We start from the raw sequence: 19,406 nt of genomic DNA on the forward strand, positions 1-19,406 counted from the left end.
GCCCCCACTATTTTCTGGCTTGTAGGGTTTCTGCTGAGAGATCCTCTGTTAGTCTGATGGGCTTCCCTTTGTAGGTAACCTGACATTTCTTTCTGGCTGCTCTTAACATTTTTTCCTTCATTTCAACCTTGGTGAATCTGATGATTATGTGTCTTGGGGTTGCTCTTCTCAAGGAGTATCTTTGTGGTGTTCTCTGTATTTCCAGAATTTGAATGTTGACCTGTCTTGCTAGGTTGGGGAAGTTCCCCTGGATAATATCCTGGAGAATGTTTTCCAACTTGGTTCCATTCTCCCTGTCACTTTTAGATACACCAATCAAACGTAGTTTTGGTCTTTTCACATAGTCCCATATTTCTTGGAGGCTTTGTTCATTCCTTTTTGTTCTTTTTTCTCTTGTCTTCATGCTTTATTTCATTAAGTTGATCTTCAATCTTTGATATCCTTTCTTCGACTTGATTGATTCGACTATTGACACTTGTGTATGCTTCACGAAGTTTTCGTGCTGTGTTTTTTAGCTCCATCAGGTTATCTATGTTCTTCTCTAAACTGGTTATTCTAGTTAGCAATTCCTCTAACCTTTTTTCAAGGTTCTTAGCTTCCCTGCATTGGGTTAGATAGAACATGCTCCTTTAGCTGGGAGTAGTTTGTTATTATCCATCTTCTGAAGCCTACTTCTGTCAATTCATCAAACTCATTTGCCGTCCAGTTGTGTTCCCTTGCTGGCGAGGAGTTGTGATCCTTTGGAGAATAGGTGTTCTGGTTTTTGGAATTTTCAGCCTTTTGATGCTGATTTTTTTTTCCTCACCTTCGTGGATTTATCTACCTTTGGTCTTTGATGTTGGTGACCTTCAAATAGGGTTTTGGTGTGGACATCTTTTTTGTTGATGTTGGCGCTATTCCTTTCTGTTTGTTAGTTTCCCTACTGACAGGCCCCTCTGCTGCAGGTCTGCTGAAGTTTTCTGGAGGTCAACTCCAGACCCTGTTTGTCTGCATGTTACCAGCAGAGGCTGCAGAACAGCAAAGATTGCTGCCTGTTCCTTCCTCTGGAAGCTTCGTCACAGAGGGGAAGCTGCCAGATGCCAGCCAGACCTCTCCTGTATGAGGTATCTTTTGACCTCTGCTGGGAGGTGTCTCCCAGTCAGGAGGCATAGGGGTCAGGGACCCACTTGAGGAGGCAGTCTGTCCCTTAGCAGAGCTTGAGTGCTGTGCTGGGAGATCCGCTGCTCTCTTCAGAACTGGTAGGCAGGAACGTTTAAGTCTGCTGAAGCTGCGCCCACAGCCACCTCTTCCCCCTGTTGCTCTATCCCAGGGAGATGGGAGTTTTGTCTGTAAGCTCCTGACTGGGGCTGCTGCCTTTCTTTCAGAGATGCCCTGCCCAGAGAGGAGGAATCTAGAGACGCAGTCTGGCTACAGCAACTTTGTGGTGCTGAGGTGGGCTCCACCCAGTCCAAACTTCCTGGTGGCTTTGTTTAGGCTGTGAGGGGAAAGCTGCCTACTCAAGCCTCAGTAATGGCGGATGCCCCTCCCCACAGCAAGCTCGACTGTCCCAGATAGACTTCAGACTGTGTGCTGGCAGTGAGAATTCCAACCAGTGGATTTTAGCATTCCAGGTACCACTAGGGTATGAGAAAAAAGTCCTGCAGTTAGCTGGGTGTCTGCCCAAATGGCCACCCAGTTTTGTGCTTGAAACCCAGGGCCCTGGTGGTGTAGGCACCCAAGGGAATCTCCTGGTCTGTGGATTGTGAAGACCACGGGAAAAGTGTAATATCTGGGCCGGAGTGCGCTGTTCCTCACGGCACTTCCTCACGGAAGTCCCTCAGGGCTTCCCTTGGCTAGGGGAGGGAGTTCCCAACCCCTTGCACTTCCTGGGTGAAGCAACGCCCAACCGTGCTTTGGTTTCCCCTCCATGGGCTGCACGCACTGTCTAACCAGTCCCAATGAGATGAGCCAGGTACTTCAGTTGGAAACGCATAAGTCACCTGCCTTCTGCATTGATCTCTCCGGGAGCTGCAGACTGGAGCTGTTCCTATTCTGCCATCTTGCCAGCCACACTGTCAATTCATTTTGTAAAAGTCATCTCCTGAATGTGTAGGTTTTTGCAGTCACTGGATCAGCCATGCAGTCAATGCAATTCAGCCTCAGAAGGGGTAGAGATTGAGTGTTTTTAAACTTTTTTTTTTTTTTACCTTCCCAACATGGGCAGTCTTTACTTTGAACAATTTCCAACACAGAAACCACAATTTATGAAAAGCTCTGAGGCATTAACCTTGTTGCATCCCCTTTCTTGCTGTCTGATTTTCTTTTCACCTTCACGTGCTTAAAAAGCACATTTGCCCTTGCTACTAGAAAAACTAATGTTGGGCAATTGATTAGAATCTTTACTAATCTTCGTGTTTCCTGAATTCATATTAACAAAAGAGTGAAAAACCAATGGCCTCATTTGAGGTCATTCCAAATAAAGCCTCATCTTCATCTTCCCATTTGAGCACTCATTTTAAGAGCAAAACTCATCACAGAGCAGAAAAAAGGGCAAGTTTTAGCTGTTAAGCTTCAGGCTGACTTGATCCGAAATAAATGCTTTGTAATCTCTCTTTAAACAAAAGCTTTAGCTTCTGTAATCCTCTTCTTTATCATTCCTATGGAGCCTCCTGAGGCTGAAGCTGCTGTTCACGTCATTTTTATAAACAGCCCAGATCTCTGCCCACAAATTGCATTCCAAGGGTGATGGCAGTGGTGTCAACTTAGCTCAAGGCACAAGTGTCATGAGTCATGTTTCCCTCCCTTTGGAGACACCTGCCCAAGCAAATCCCAAGCATCCTCTGCTTGTTTTCTCATTGCACAGACGTCCTGTTACTGAGCATCCATTCAGCCAAGAGCCCTGGCTCATTAAAGCATGACTAAGAGACTATTGTGTCTGTCTGCACCTTCTGTTCTTGAAAAGCCTTCCATTTGGTGTGTAAATACTCACTGTGACACATTGCATTCAGGGCTCCATCCAAGGCCTGGTGCCTTTGACAGGGTCCTTCAGTGCCTGTAAATTTCCACTGCCTTTCCTAAAGGAAACAGCAAGGAGACTTAGGGTCCATGACATCAAACTGATGGTCTTAGGAATGATGATCTAACCAGAATTGAAATGGCTTACACTGGCTGAGTCACCATGGACTTTCAAACAGGTATCTGAAGATACATGTTGATAAAAACCTTCATGTGGAGGCAATGAAAAGCTATACTTCAAATAAATGGCAAAAAATAAAAATAAAAACATAGCTCTGTGCATAAATATTAGAGAGAACATGCACCGTTTGCTGCACCTCTTATAGCAGAGCCATGTGTACTCCTGCCTGAGTGCAACACACATACACCATACACATAAGGACCCTTTCCCAATAGCTACCCTTCTACCTTCTCACAAGCTCAACTTCTAGCTATTTGTATGAGAAAAACAATCTCTGGGTAAATCCTCATAAGACTGACTTGGACTTAGAACTTGGGTCAGACTCATTGCCAAAGTAGAAGCCATAGCTGGGAATAAAGAGATCTGGATTCTTAAGTAGTGCCTAGTTAATGAAAGGGGCATGGGCTATTGAATTAAACAGACATTGATTTAAATCCCCCATATGTTATTTATTAATTGTGTTAATAAGCAAGTACCTTAAAGTTTGAGTCTCACTTTCCTCTTATATATAAGGCTTCCTGAAAGCATTAACAGTGATGTACATGAAATGGCCAAGACAAAGTAAGACCTCAATAAATGGTGGGCACCTTCTTTTATATGCCAGCTCGTATTCTTATTGGACAAGGTATGCAACCTCTTTGGGCCCCAATTTCTTTCTGAAAGAATCAATTCTAGTGCTCAAAGATTCAGAACTTAGTGCTTACACTTTGGGAAGGAGGAGTGATGTAAAGAATCAGGATTTTCTGGACAAGTTGATGAATCTCCTCCCTCTCTTTGGTGTCCCTGAATGAGTGATAGATGGATAAAAGTCCGGTGTCCACATATGCACAGATGCTAATAAAATGAGGTGGAATGATGGTAAGGCCTTAAAGTAGAAAGTATGAAACCTCCACTCTTGTCTTGGCTTTCTCTCTTTCCCTTGCTTACTCACTCTATCTCCTTCTCTCTCTCCCTTTCTCCAAATGTCAAATGTAATCTCTGCCTTAAATTACGTAAAATCATCAACACCCTTGTAAAACAATATACAAACATAAGTTATTATTATTAACTATGTAATCATTGCTGCAGACATACTTTTAAGTCAGTGTCTCCAATCTTCCTTGGCTGTAAACTACATTCAACTCTGTATTTTCCTAGAAAGAGGTACTTGAAGTAAAGATAATGCTCTTAGAGGGCATTATTTAGCAAATACAGGGTAAAGGAATCATGTATTTTTTGCATTTGGGGAGTTTTCTGAAAGTTCTCTTTTCCACACCCATACTTGATTTGTATTAGACAATTTCATCTCTTACTCAGAAAAAAGGCAGGGTTTCACACTCCGCCCTAATGTTGTAAAAGTTTCAAAAAAGCTTTAAAAAATGAGAGTAATTTTGTGAAGATTTTCTTGACTGCTGTTAGAAAAATTAACTTCCTACAAAGGAAACAAATACAGCTGTACCCAAAATGGCATCATTTTAAAAACTGTGCATGTACAGGGACTCTCTTGATCCCTTATAATAGGTAAAGGATAATAGAATTGAAATGGGATTAATCAGTGTGTATATGTGTATTCTGTTTTGAGTTTATCCACTGGCATTTTTCACTTTCTTTTTTTAAGGTTATCAATCTGTCCTAAAATTGCCTTCAAAAGACATGAATTTGTCTAGCTCAAACACTGGAATTTTCATTCTTTCTCCTACTGATTTTAGTAACTACGGTAACAAACTGATGTCTTAGGCTGCCTTCAGTTCCTCACCTTATGGATATTTCCAAAAAAGGTGCTAACTTTGAGTTAGCAAGGTGCATCTCTAGAGCAACTCTGATAGTAATTAATCATGGAGTAATATCCATTAATATTCCATATTCTATTGGTTAGAAGCAAGTCCCAGGTCCCACTCATGACAGGAGGCAGGGGGTATGAGGGTGGAGTCCACCTTAGAATCTGTCCATCACAATTAGTATAGAAGGCCAAATCTTGGATGGGGTTAAAGGACCCTTCAGGAGCAGTCAATACCCTTCAGGAAGGTAAGATTTGAGGTGGTGATAGAGATAATAATGTGGCCAGTCCAGGGATGCTCATACCTGGAACACCATTAAACCCATATTTTAAAAGTATTTGCTCCTTGTTTATCTAGAGAAGAAATGAAGACATTTGAGGGAAGAAAAGAAGAAAAAAAGAATGCTGAAAACAGTAGTCTAGTTTGGATATTTACTAATTTAAATAAATCCTTGCATTTAACTTCCACCTTCTAAAGAAGTCGGTCTAGTGATCATCTGCTGTTACTCAGCTATATTCTCCATGGCCTCCCCATCCTAACCCAGAAGCAGACTATAACATTATTCCTTTTAACTACAAATAATACTCATTCTAAGAGAAATTTTGGTAAATTTAATTTTCTCTCTTTCCATTTCCAGTGATACTATAGCATTGTCTAACATATCAATTTCTAAGTAAGAGACTATATCCTTAATTGGGCTATGCTTTTATATTCATATGGCAGTCTTTAAACTCAGCAGTGTGAAAGAATTAAGGTGGGTAGTAGCCTTAAATACTATTAGTTTTTTGGTTTTTTTTTAAAAAACACCACCTAAGACAACTTTTAGCTCCATAGGTCTAGGCTGTTTCAGTGACCCAGAAATCATGCCAAAAGAGTATTAGCTTCATTGTTAATATAGTCATAATAGTTTCCTACTTGTCTCAAATTTAAAACTACCAAGAATTTCCTTTGGTTACAAAACAAATAAATATCCCCTAATCGATATGCATAATATTGTAAAATTATAGTGTGAAAATTATCAACTTGTCTTACTTCATGGCAACAACTTTTTATGGCTCTTTCCTGGGGTTCCCACACAGGCTCTGGTTCCTGGGCCATTTCTCTCCTCCCATATAATTACCATTCCGTAAGAGGGGATTATACTCACCCCTCCTTTGACTCCTTACCCTACTGCTATATGGTATCAGCTTTAGATATTGTTGAAAAATGTTGTGATTTCAATCACAACGTTCTGATAATGACAATTTTATTAGTATGCTAAGACTTCCAGAACAATATACCACAGACTGGGTAGCTCAAACAATAGAAATATATTTCTCACAGTTCTTGAGGCTGGAAGTCCAGGGTCAAGGTAATAACAAGTTTGGTTTCTCTTGAGACCGCTCTCGTTGGCGAGCAGATGGCCACCATCTTGCTGCGTCCTCACATGGTCTTTCACTTGTATGAGTGCACCACTAATGTCTTTCTCTCTTCTTATGAGAACACCAATCCCACTGGATCAGGGGCCCATCCTTATAATCTCATTTAACTTTCATCACCTCTTTAAAGGTCTTCAAATACAGTCATATTGGGAATTAAGCCTTCAACATATGAATTTGGTGGAAGGGGCACAGTTCGGCCCATAACAACCATCTTGCTAACAAATTTGGTAACAATTATTCAGGCTTTACTTGAATAATGCATTTTATTTCATACTCTTGACAACTCCCTTCTTAAAAAAACTTCTAATCCCCCTCAGTTTCTACAACAGTATCCTTTCCTGGTTCTGCTGTAACCTGTGTTCCTGGTTACAGACACACACTAATAACTCTAGTGTAGACCTTCTCTTGTTCCTGAAATTATATGATTCACTTTATGCTGAACATCCTGGGACACAGTAGGCATGCAATCTATACTTGTAAATTCATTCACTCATCCATTCTTTCCAAAATTATTCACTGATCACTTGCTAAATAGAAGGCACTGTTTTAAGTGCTTGGGATACATCATTAAACAGAAGAGACCAAGATCCTTGTCCATAGGGAGCTTCCATCCTAGCAGAGGTCAAGCAGTGGTCAATAAACATCCTGAATAAGTGAAGTATACAGCATGACAGAAGGTGTAAAGTGCTATGAGTAAAGAAAAAGTAGAGCAAAAAAAGGAGGACTAAAGATGGGTCAAGGGGGAAGTTGAAGGATTAGATAGTCAGGGGAAGCTCAATGAAAACGGAATGTTTGAACAACGGTTTAAAGGAAGTGAGAAAATAAATACAATTGTACCATAGGCATTTCAGATATAATAGGTCTAAAACCTCCTTTCAGCTCGTCTCTTCCCTGAAGTTCCCAATGTGATTGCCATTCATTCTTTTACTAAAGTGACCACATAAATTTGACCGCCAAACTGAAACACACTGGAAAATAAAAGGATGGTACTACAGGCAATAATCCTGCCCAGCTCCAGACAAGCTTGAATATACAGATGCATGGGGGACTAGCTGTCACCCAAGACAGAAACTTGCTAGCCATCCTTGCTTTTTCTTTCTCCCTCATCCTTTTTTTCCCCAACTTGTCCCAATAGATCACCAAGCTTTTTGATATGACCTCTAGAATATCTCTTCTCCATTTTTACTACTGCTGTCTTACTTTAGGATCTTAGGATCTCTGACTAGGACAGACACGTGGCCTCAAAAATGCCCCGCTGTGTCTCAGTCTGTTCCCTCTCAAATCACTGTCCTGAACATCAGACAGAATCTTCTTAAACACTCATATCTAATCTTGACATTCTCATTTAAATTTTCTGGAGAAAGAGGGGAAGGAAAGATTTGGATAGAGAACATTTGCAGAGGCTGAGAAGAGCAGGCCCTGGCAGATCCAGGCACCCTCCCTGCTCTGCTGATGCAGAAGCCAACACAGCCTGTGGGTTCCTGCTGCAATCTAGACTGGTGAATACCTTCCCTGAAAGGTAAGAACATGGGGGGAATCAGCCACTTATCTCCAAAATCCACAATTTCCACAGTTCCAGGTCTAAAACTCGGTGTCTCACTAAGATTAAATGGCCATTATTGTTCTTAAGATTTGGGAAATTAAAAATATATCAGATCTCTCTGTATTTCCTATTTCAGCCCAAATGAATCCAATTAGATTTCACTGCAAACTATAAAATACTCTAGGCCTATTTCCTCTTTAAATTGATTATAAATGTTGATGCTCGTAAGTATAAGTGCAAATTAATCTAGGGAATTCCACGAAATTTTATTTCTTAATTAAGTAATTTAAACTAAATTACTTAACTGAAATGACTACTCTGGCTCCTAAGATTGTTCAAGGTCAGACAAATGTAATCAAATGTAACTTAGTGATTTTTCATTTGCCATAACCCTTTTCATCAAACTCATTTCACTGCTTTGGACTTGATAGAAAGAAGAATTTGCACTCTTGAACTCTCCAGAGACTGGGATCAAGATTATGGGAGGCAAGACGAGGTGACAACATTCAGGTCAATTGGAGAAGTTTCTGGAAAACAGAAATGTGGTCTCTGTTACACTGAAAAAGAGGCAGGGTGTTAGACTGCCCAGAAATTAAACTTTCTGCTGGTATACGTGTGGCATTGCTCCAGTGAGCACAATCCATTTGGCCAGCCAGATGGACCAGTCCTGGCAGCTTTTCAGTCTCATGCACAAAACATTTCAGCCTGGGAAAGAAAAAAATCCCCAAACAAAAATATAAATAGAGAAGATTCAGCATTGTGGCGAAACAATGGGGAAGACTCATGGTCTCACAAATGAGGTTTCTACAACATTGTCTGTGCATTTCACACATTCTGTTTCTTTTTTTCTTGATTTTTAATAGCTTATTTATCATAGGTGAAGGATGAGATTACTTATCTGAGGCTCCATGCTTTTGGCAGAAAACCTTTATAATGCTCAGTTACTCTCACCTAGAGGAAAGAAGGCAATTTCTAGCCTCTTTCTGTGAAAATATACTAAATAACAGCAACAAAGAACATTGATAATAATCTAAACTGAAAACGATTATTTGAAGATGCAAACTTTTTACTGTCAACTATCAAAGAGACTCAGGCTAAAAGGATGAACTCACCGAAGAGATTATTATTTTTTTCTTATTTAGGAAGACTTACCCTTTCTTCACTTTCTAACACCATTGAGTCCAATTCAAGTTCCCCATTAGCTTGAATGATAATTATCTTCTGTCAGTCAAGCTCTGCATCTAAGTTGAAGTCCATTGATCATCCTTCAGCTGAACTGCCATGCCTACTCAATAATCATGGCCAGTTTCAGTTTCTGAAGTCAAATGCTTACATAAGGAAATGGCATCACTGTAGTCTAACCATGTTTCTTCCTTCCTCACCTGGAGTTCTCTGAGGGAGGGAGAGAGAGAAAGAAATCCATTTTAAACAGTCATCTCAATTTATACTTTTCATAATTATGAACTTTTGAAATTATTCTAAACGTGTATTTTAACTCACTAATCAATGGTTTACTGGGGAGAGGGTTAGAAGGTATGAAGTAAGTGATGAAATGTCGATGTCTTTTACTTACTGAATAGTTTAATCAAACGCATTTTATTTTTTGTCTTTAGGTGTATAAATTCAGCCAAAGCTTAAAATATGGTCTTTTCTCCCCTCCTTCCTCCTTTCCTTCCTTCCTTTCTTCTTTTTGTGTGCCCTTTCTTCTTGCAAAGATTTATTTAGTTCCTACTTTATGCCAGGTACATACTGGGGAATCTGTGTGACTTACCAATAAAATAAAGCATTTTTGGTGAATTCCAGGTATTATACACAAACTGTCTAAATTGCCATTCGCCAATCTTCAAGTTCCTCCATTATTTGCGTATTGATGGGATATCAAGTTTCAGATCAAATATCACAAATAAAAGCTCACAGGTGGAATAATCTCCAATTTTAGATTTTGTTTTGTTTTTAGTTATGGTTGGACCATACTTAGTCTGGCTTGTTTGGAGAACTAGATTCCTTAACCCAATCTCAACAATTCATTCAGAAATATTGGAATTATTTTTTAATTTCAGATGAAGGATAATATAATTTTCTCTCTGTAATATTGTAAAACATATATTTGGCGTTCAATCCTCTTTCCTGGCATACAACTTCTGAAATCCTTAGAAACTCCAGAGTGATGTCTTTTGGTATGCTAATGAGTTGACTGATAATTGACAGCTCCTAGCTGCTTCAGGATGGGGCTGATCCCAGGAAAGACCAAAGCAGAATTAAAGGACTGGAACTTTAATCCCCACTACCAACAACTGGCGAGGAAAGCGGGGTTGAAGGTTAAGTAGATCGCCAGTGGCCAATAGTTTAATCAATTATCCCTATGTAATAAAGCTTCCATAAATACTCAAAAGGACTAGTTTCAGAGAGCTCCTGAATAGCTGAACATATGGAGGCTTACAGGAAGGTGAGCAAGAACTCAAACATGTGCTGGGAGGATGGCACACCCCAACTACACAGGGACAGAAGCTCCTGTGCTTGGGACACTTCCAGACTTTGCCATATGTATCTCCTCATGTGGCTACTTATTTATATCCTTTAAAATATCTTTTGTAATAAACTAATAAATGAGAGTAAGTGTTTCCCTGAGGTTTGTGAGCTACTCCAGCAAATGTAATCATAACCAAGGAGACAGTTGTGAATTTATAGCTGGTCAGTCAGAAGCACAGGAAAAATAACCTGGGGCTTGGGATTGTCATTGGAAGTGAGAAGTAGTCTTGGGGACTGAGCACCCACCTTGTGGGATCTGATGCTAGCCCCAGGTAGATAGTGTTGGAAATTAATTAAGAAAACCCAGCTGGCGTCTGCTGCAGGTTGATTGCTTGCTTGTTGGTGGGGAGAACCCCCCCACACATTTGGTCACAGAAGTCTTCTGTGTTGATTATTGTTGTGGTGTGAGAACAGAGGAAAAACAGTTTGAATTTTTTTCCCCCATGACTGTCCTTTTGTACGAACTGCCTTTTCAGAAGCAATCCATTCGTTCACGTTTTTCTGTCACTTCTGCAACCAGTCCTTTGCCACCATGGGCTCAAGTTCCTGATAAAATTCTCAGAATCCAAGGGAATGTTAAAGTCTCTTTGAGGGGTTATTTCTTTAATTATGTTTTCCACCATAATATGAGCTCTATATGTTTCTCATCTTGCTCTCTCGTAAAGCCTCTGTGAAACAAATCTGGAGTATGAGACTAGAATTCTTCAGGCTCAGCCCTTGACACACTTATCCCTTGGCGGATGAGAAAGCCTGCTGTCATCAGGCCCTCAGCATGTTTGCAAAGTGAACATAGTTTTACCATATTCCATTACCTGGTACCTTTCTTTCCCAAGTGCCGTTTGCTGGCCAAAGCTCGCCACTTTGATAAATCCTAGATTATTTCAAGAATTTCATGCTTCAAAATGATCCCACTCCAAGTCTTTAGTAACCATTATTATTATTTCTTATCAATAATAATTACTATTGATCAAAAACAATCATGAAAGAAGCTGATCTCAGCTTTTTAGGAATAATACAATCGCATTATAGTAATTTATTTCTAAGTTAGAAATGATCGCTAAACCTAATAAATACAAGTTCTTATTGAGTTATATTGAGATAATTGTAGCTTTACATGAAGTCATAAGGAATAATACAGAGAGAGCTCATGTACCATTTACCCAGTCTTACCCTTACATTTTGTAATAGCAAAATCCACAATCAGAATATTGACACTGATATAACTCACCAGTCTCAGAGTTCTCTAGTTTTACTTGTACACACTTTTGTGCATGCGTATTTACTTCTATACAGTTTTATCACATATGCAGTATGTGTATACAGATTGGAAAAAGACAATCCCAAAAGGTTACACACTGTACAATTCCATTCACATTCTATTCATATAACATTTTTGAAATGACAAAGTTACAGAAATGGAGAACAGACAGTTGTTGCTGGGGTTTACAGATGGGGAAGGGGAAATAAGAAGGTGTGGCTTTCCTTGAGTACCCTTTTTCCACTCTATATAATTTTTGTGAGATTCATCCAAGTTGTTTATATCCGTGGTTCAGTGGGTTTTTTTCCTTTTTTTTTTTTCCTGACTAGTGTTCCACAGTATGGTTATGCCACAGTTTGTTTAACCATTAACCCATTGAAAAACATCTGGGCAGACTCCAGATTTTGGCTAATACAAATAAAATTCCTGTGAACATTTGTGTACAGGTTTTTGTGTGAACAAATGTTCTCATTTGTCTGGAATAAATACCCAGGAATGCAAACGATGTTACATACAGTAATTGCATACTTAGTTTTATAAGAAACTGCCTCTTTTCCAGAATGGCTGTGCCATTTCACATCTATACCAGCAATATATGAACAATCTAGTTTCTCTGCATCCTTGTCAGCATGTGGTATCATCACTATTTATTATTTTAGCCATTCTGGTAAGTGGATAATAATATTTCATTGTGGTTTTAATTTGCATTTCCCTAATGACTAATAATGTTGAACCTTTTTTGTGTAGTTATTTGCCATTTGTATAGCTCCTTCAGTGAAATCTCTTCATGTTTCTTACTCATTTTTTAATTGAATTATTTGGTTTTTACTGTTGAGTTTTCATGGTTTTTTATATAGCCTAAAAACTAGTCCTTTGTCATAATGGATTTTGCAATGGTTTTCCTTAGTCTGTAGCTTGTCTTTTTTGTCTCTTCATATGAGTTTTCACAGAGCAAAAGTTAATTTTGGAGATGTTCAATAATTTATCAATTATAATTTATAATTTATAAAAAATAATTATCAATTTTTCCTTTCATGAATTGTGCTTTTTATGTCAAGCTACAAATATTTTAAAGAAGGTTTCATTAGTCAAAAAGCAACTTTAGGAATTGATAAATTATAGTATATTCACACAATGGAATATTACACAGTAATGAGAACAATTAATTTCACAACTGGCAAAAGTATGAATGAGTCTCATAAATAGAATGTTGATCAAAGAAACCAGACACAAAAGAGTACATACTATACAATTCCATTTACATAATGTCTTAAAAGTATCAAATTATGGTGCCAACTTTTAGAAGAGAGATTACCCTTTTGAGGTGAATAATGGGGTGCAAAGTAGCACGAGAGGGTGTCTGGAATGCTGAGGTTGCTCTATTTTCGATCTGGGTGAAAATTACATGAGTGTAATCAGTTTATGAAAATGCATCAAGCTATACACTAATGATATGTATACTGTAGACAGGTTGTATTTCAGTTTAAAAAAATAAAACCACACAGAAAGTATCTTTTATAAGTAAGGGCAGTGCCATCCCCCACAATTAAAGAAGAGTGATATCTCACACATGACAAACCTTCTGAAATTTTGCCTCCATCACTATTTGTTGCAGGAGCATCTCTAGCAAATATAAAATGATTCTACCTAAATATTGCTGAACTGTCCACAAGGCAGTTGGTTTTATTTGGGTTGTGCAGTTTTAGCTCTAATTTGTGATGAGATTAAGAGAAACCTTAAGGTCACCTAGCTGGAAGTCCAATACTCTGCAGACACATGCACTGTTTCTTTTGCAAAGCTCTTTGGCCCTTCAAGAGCTAATTTAAATAATCAATTTTATTGATGTATAATTTACGTGTAATTAAATGCACCCATCTATTTTAAGTATATGGTTCAATGCATTTTGACAAATGTATACAATTATGTAATTATCACCACCACCACAATCAAGATACAGAAAATTTTCATTACTCTTCAGAAGCTCCTTGTGTCTCTTGAAGTCAATCCCCCATCCACTTCCCCTCCTGACCTGAAGCAACCATTGATATGCTTTCTGTTGCTATGGATTAGTTTCAATGCAGAACTATAGGTCTAGAATATCATACAAATTAAATCATGCACTGTGTCCTTTTATTTCAGGCTTCTTTCAGTCATTATCTATGTTTTTAATATCCATCCATGTTCTTGCCTTTCTTTTCTTTTTATTCTATTAAATTTCATCTTATGGACTTACTACAATTTTTTATGCATTCACTCATTGATAGATGTATGACTTGTTTCTATTTTTTGTTTTGTTTTATTATTTAAGTAAATCTGTTATGAGCTTATATGTATAAATCTTTATGTGGATACATCAGGGTTCTTTGGCAAGAAGAAATAGAAAAGGAATATTCCAGGACCATAAGTTCAGATGCCAAAGAGAAGTGGCAGGTGACACAAATAAGTGAAGCAGATTAGGTATAAGATAAAAGGTATGATGAGGACTATAGCAACTTGCCACAAATACAGTTTTTAACTCTTAACTTATGGAAATAATGTGAAGAAAGCTGAAGTGATTACACACAACCCCCTCAAAACAAAAAGTACTATAGATCAACTAATTCTTTGGATCAGATAACAAGCAACTCTTTTCAGAACTTTTATATCCCATAGGCTACAGTATCATTAAGAAAGAATAATTAAGAAAATAGGACAGGCAAGATGGCTCACACCTGTAATCTCAACAATGTGGGAGGCTGAGGCAGGAAGATCACTTGAGGAGGCTGAGGCAAGGGGATCATTCGAAACAGGAGTTTGAGACCAGCCTAAGCAACATAGAGAGACCCAACTCTACAAAAAATAAAATAACCAAGAGTGTTGATGCATGCCTATAGTACCACTACTCCAACTACTCTGCAGTCTAAGATGAGAGGATCACTTGAGCCCAGGAATTAGAGGTTGCAGTGAGCCACAATCACATGACTGCAGTCTGGCTTGAGTGACTATGAGCCCTGCCTCAAAAAAAAAAAAAAAAAAAAAGAGAGAGAGAGAGAGAAAGAAACTTGGTTTTAGGCAGCTTTAGCTTTGAATTCATGATCTACAGCTACTAACTGTGTAAGCATGTTTCTTCACCTTTTTGAACCTTTTTTTCTTAACAAAGGAAGAATAATAATATTATTCACTTCATAGCACACAGGCAAAGCAGCATATCTGGAATTCTAAACATTCTAAAGTTATAGCATAAACTACAATTTTATTGCTCGTCTTCCACATGCCAGGCCCTGAGTGAGGCCTCTTTACTCTCCTCATCTCATTCTATTAAATCCTCACACCATTTGCTACACAAGAAACTGAGGCCAAGAGAGAGTGAAAGCCCTGTAATGGGAGCGGAAATCAAGAAGCACTTGCTCTGGCTGGATTTTTCCAGGCTTCCTCAAAATATATGAGATAACAGCATAATAATTTTTTTTCTTCAACTTTTATTTTAAGTTTATGGGTACATGTGCAGGCTGTGAAGGTTTATTACATAGGTAAACGTGTGCCATGGTGGTTTGCTGCGCAGATCATCCCACCATCTATGTATTAAGCCCAGCATGCATTGGCTAATTTTCCTGATGCTCACCCTTCCTGCAACCCCACTGACAGGTCCCAGTGTGTGTTGTTTCCCGCCATGTGTCCATGTGTTCCCACCATTCAGCCACCACTTACAAATGAGAACATGTGGTGTTTGGTTTTCTGTCCCTGAGTTAGTTTGTTAAGGATAATGGCTTCCAGCTCCATCCATTTCCCTGCAAAGGATATAAACACGTTCCTTTTATGGCTGCATAGTATTCCATGGTGTATATGTACCACATTTTCTTTATCTATTCTATCATTGATGGCCATTTAGGTTGATTCTGTATCTTTGCTATTGTGAATAGTGCTGCAATGAACATATGTGTGCATGTATCTTTATAATAGAATGATTTATATTCCTTTGGGTATATACTCAGTAATGGAATTGGTGGGTCAAATGGTATTTCTACCTCTAAGTCTTTGAGGAATTGCCACACTGTCTTCCACAGTGGTTGAACTAATTTACACTCCCACCAACAGTATAAAAGCATTCCTTTTTCTCTGCAACCTCACCAGCATATGTTGTTTTTTGACTTTTTAATAATAGCCATTCTGACTGGCATGAGATGGTATCTCGTTGTGGTTTTGAGTTGCATTTTTCTAATAATCAGTAATGTTGAGCTTTTTTTCATATGGTTGTTGGCCACATAAATGTCTTCTCTGAGAGTGCCTGTTCATGTCTTTGGCCTACTTTTTAATGGGGCAGTGTGTTTTTTTCTTGTAAATTTGTTTAAGCTCCTTGTAGACTCTGGATATTAGACCTTTGTCAGACGTATAGATTGCAAAAATTTTCTCCCATTTTATAGGCTGTCTGTTCACTCTGATCATAGTTTCTTTTGCTGTGCAGAAGCTTTTTAGTTTAATTAGACCCCATTTCTCGATTTTAAGCATAATAATTTTTATTGACCTTAGACCTTAGACATATCTCCACATTTGCCAAGGACTGGGTACATTTGCTAGTAAGCCCACTTCTTCACAACCATTTCAGTTTCTGTCACTTGGCTGATACTCCGTAAAAGTTCCTACAGGCAGAGCTTTTCTGAAAACTTCTCTTCGGCCAACTCTATACTGTCAAAAGTGAATCTCCTTCACTAGACTCTAAGCTATTTCCCCAGGACCTTGTACAGTGCCTGGCACATAGTAGGAAGAAATCATTTAGATGAAGCACAATTTGAACATAGTTCTCCTCACATTGAATTTAGCAACCAGAATCTTTAGATAAAGAAAAGTGTTCACTTCTCAATTTTATTTTGTATATCACTATAATCTTTTTAGTATCTTTAGTAGCTGAAACAACCACTTGGGTGGTTTTAGATGACTTTGTGACCAAATATTTGTAACATCAACTCACTTATTTTTAAAATGATATTACTACCCCTCATTAGATCTCTATTATTTCTTTGTTTATAAAATGAGGGTGTGGATCAAATGATTTATCAGATCCTTTGCATCTTAAATTCTCTATAATTCAAATAGCACCCACTGGTTCCTCTCATCTCTAATAATTCTGGGGTAACCTGGCACACTTTTCTTATGCAGTTTCCCTTAGAGCAATGGACTAGCAACATCAACAACAACCAGAAACTTGTAAGAAGCACAAATTCTTAGAATTCACTCCATCTCCACAGTCTGTTCTAAGGAATGTTAAGTTTAAGAACTGGCCCCTGCTTCAAGAGATGACATCATTCCTCTCCCTTCAGTCTGAGTCCTTTTTTCAAACATCAACACTGGCTCCAACACTGCAGCAGCTGCCAGCAAACACCTCCCTGTGTTCTTCAGAGAGGAGAGCATCTGGAGAGTTCTTTACATTCTACTTGTCCTGCCTTTATGACCCAACATAATGTCTTTGTCAGCCTCATTAAAGAATTATAAGGTTAATTTTACTTCCCCCCAAATACATAACCTCTTTCCAAAATGGAGTGTCAGTTGATAAGCAAAGGCTGCCTGGCTAAGGAAAAAATGGAGAGAGGGTGTTTGTTGTATGCGTGTGTAGTGAAGGATCAAATCAGAGACTAAAAGTCAAGCAAAGCTACTGTGCAGGCATCATATTCATGAAGAAGCTTAAACTTAGAACTTTGACATAATTTTTAAATCACTTTGTGTAAACTCACAGAAGTACACTGTCAAAATCGAAAGATGGCCATCATTTCTCTTGTGTCTCATACTGGATCACACTGCCTGTGGTGTATTGTGAATTATTTAAAAAATTAAAATTTACCTCATAGACAACATAATTGTATTGCAGTGGGTTTTCATAAAGGTGTTTAATCTGTTAGTCTATTAAATTCTTGGGGCCCATTTTTGCAATTATTCACTGTAATTGACCAGGATCCTCAATATATTGACTTGCCCTGTCTACTCTGAGGGCCTCTGGGGAGATACTTAGGATGCTCTATGTGTAAGGGCCCAACATTAGGCCCCAGATGGATACAATTCAACCTATGCTAATAACTTCCCCCATAAAACTAAACTCCATGAAGCATTCAAGGCACTTCCTAATTTTGTGTCTTGTTTAATTCTCTTCAAAAGTCAACAAACATTCCCCAAATTCTCACTGTTGCCAGACCGTGTATTAATGCTGAGGAAACAAAAATGAAAATGACAGACTGTATTCTCAAAATGCTCACAGACTGCCAGGGAAAAAGACTTGACCAATAGGCACAATTTATTATAATAAATACCGTAAGGGTAGTATGTACACAATACAGAAATTCACTTTAATTAGGGAAGAGAAAGCTTGCTGAAAAAGACACGCCCCAAGTAATGGTTCTGGCACATTGCCATTACACTTTGCAGCACAGGGACAGTTCTGGCAGAGGCCAAGGTGTCTGAAATCAGAGCTATTGCAAGGAGCCACAGCAAGTAGCTGGGTTTTGCTGCAGGCTAAAGGGAGTGAAGGGGGAGTGGGAGCAGATGAGCCCACCTCTGCCTCATGGGTTTCTTAAATCTCTAAACTGCTCATTCACTCCAACACCTATTCCACATTTGTTGACAGCTTTATGGCCAAGAAAATCCAGGATACTGAACACAGGGACTTGTTAAGCTCCACCCTGCAGGTCTGCTGGGGCACCCAGAAGCTGGCACCCAGGCTACTCAACAGCCTGGAGGCTGACACCAAGCTCCGAGTTCTCCTGCCTGGAAGGTGTAGAAGACCGAAAAATATTACAAAAAAAAAAAAAAAAAGTTCTGTGTTAGTGCAAACAGATCCGTATATCAGCAGAGAGTTATCAAGGTTAACGAGAAAAATTATCTCATCGGAACAACCCCCAGTTGGAGGCACGGGCGCCGAGCTGCAGCCTCTCTAATCTGGGAGAGCTGGGTCTCCCGTGCAAAGCGATCCATCAAAGTCACTTGCTGGCCTTCCCGCCTTCCCCAGGAACATGGCCCCCTTCCTCTGGCTGGGAAGGAAAGCAGGCAGCAGTGAGGGGAAGGGTCCCTGCAGTGGGCAGCAGAGCACAAGGGGACACCAGGTGCACAGAGAAGCAGAAAAGGAAACAGGGGCTGTGCCCCAAACCTCCTGGCTGTGAAGAAGCCAAGAACTGAGGATGCCCAAGCAGGTGCCAGAGGAAGGAGACAAATGTGTGCCTTACACACACACACACCCGCACTCTACAGCACACCACACATACACACAACATGGGCATATACTGTACACTCACCCATCCACCCACACACACACACACTCTATAGCACACCACACATGCACACGACATGGGTATATACTGTACACCCACACAAAGGTGCACACAGTACACACATATGCACACAGTCATGCTCTGCGTCCTGCTGTCATTTGTTTTTAATCTCTCATCCTTTACGGAAAATAACTCTTTAGCCAGACACATTTTCATAAACACTTGTCCTTATGGTTCCTTTAGCAAGAGCATGGAATCTCCACCTGCTGCCCATCCTGTGGGAAGAGATTTTTTTTGTTTGGTGGTGTTGGTTTAGTTTTGCTTTGTTCTGGGGAAGGCAGGAGGCAATAAACAAGTAGAGGGGAAGTCACAGCTTTTGCAGAACCATCCAACATGCGGCACAGTGTGCCAGACCCGGGGCCGTTCAAGGTTCCCACCTCCCTCATCGCCCACCTAGGTTCGCGTCCTTGCATTACCTCCTTCTGGGAACTGCA

At 39.4% G+C, this 19,406-nt stretch overlaps 1 long non-coding RNA gene across 1 annotated transcript in view; it reads right to left on the reverse strand.

Annotated features, from left to right (window-relative positions):
* Positions 1-476: 476 nt before the first annotated feature.
* The window catches only part of LOC129532063 (uncharacterized), a 431,493-nt gene continuing 412,563 nt past the window's right edge, over positions 477-19,406 (reverse strand). Inside the window, exons 8-9 of the long non-coding RNA XR_010129563.1 lie at positions 9,049-9,288; positions 477-3,053 (exon numbers count right to left, since the gene is read on the reverse strand). This is a non-coding gene — a long non-coding RNA (uncharacterized lncRNA). The remainder of the gene's footprint in view (positions 3,054-9,048; positions 9,289-19,406) is intronic.

The sequence above is a fragment of the Gorilla gorilla genome, chromosome 11 (assembly GCF_029281585.2).
Source record: "Gorilla gorilla gorilla isolate KB3781 chromosome 11, NHGRI_mGorGor1-v2.1_pri, whole genome shotgun sequence".
In the NCBI taxonomy this organism is placed as follows: Eukaryota; Metazoa; Chordata; class Mammalia; order Primates; family Hominidae; genus Gorilla; species Gorilla gorilla.